This window comes from Phaethon lepturus, unplaced genomic scaffold (genome assembly GCF_000687285.1).
Source record: "Phaethon lepturus isolate BGI_N335 unplaced genomic scaffold, ASM68728v1 scaffold22448, whole genome shotgun sequence".
Taxonomy (NCBI): Eukaryota; Metazoa; Chordata; class Aves; order Phaethontiformes; family Phaethontidae; genus Phaethon; species Phaethon lepturus.
Genome location: NW_010557205.1, coordinates 23,752 through 24,643, shown reverse-complemented (window position 1 = coordinate 24,643; position 892 = coordinate 23,752).

Genomic DNA, 892 nt, shown 5'->3' with positions numbered 1-892 from the left:
GCTGGCTGGAAAAGGCAATTACTAACGAAGGCGAACGGGCTGGGGGAAGCAGGAGATACGGAAGCAACGAGAGGGAGGAGGCGGGGGATGCTCGGGATGGACTCGCGTTTTCCTGCAGACGGTGTAGAGCAAATTGAGTTCTTCCCCCTCGAAGCAAACAGCCGAAATGCTTCGGAAGCCGTTGACGGGCGACGCTGAGCGTAGTCGTGGGTCTGGGGCGCTGCTCCTCTCGCAGATGTTATCGGAGCTGAATTGCCGTGTGTGATTTTTCTGGGGCAGCTTCTCCTTAATATTATAAGGGCACATATTCATCACTGGCCAGGCCCTGTGGAAAATGGCTTAATTCCTGCAGCTGGGACATCAGCCTCGAGGCTCCGCTCCCTGCCCTGCCATAGTTGCACTGGAGGCTGCGCAAAGTCACTTCGCGCCCGCGGGAGGGGAGGCACGCGCCTCATTTTGCTGGAGGAGCTCATCCTCTGTCTCGCTCCGTGCCTCAGTTTCCCACCTGGAAATGCAGATATCAGCAGGCTTCGCAATACCGTGATGCACGTTAATGTTTGCCAGTGGGGGAGGTAGCTTCGTTCTGCTGATCTCCTGCTTGCAAACTGTCTTTGGGGCAGGCGTCATGGCAATGAGAATTTAAAGGACTCCCCCTCTTTTGGATGGGGTTATATCCCCCAGACAACGCCTTCTCGCCACGTGAGCGTGCCTCTCAGGTGGTTTTGCCGATGGAGGGTGGCTGAGCAAGCCCCGTCCTGTGGTATTTCAGCCCCAGTCACTTTACGTTGTCGTTTGCGTCCACAGAGGAGGGGGCAGGTTCCCTGGCCGTGGCGTGAGGCTGTGTGAATCCGTCTCCCCTCTCCGGCGCCCGGCTCTCGCTCCCGCAGGGGTG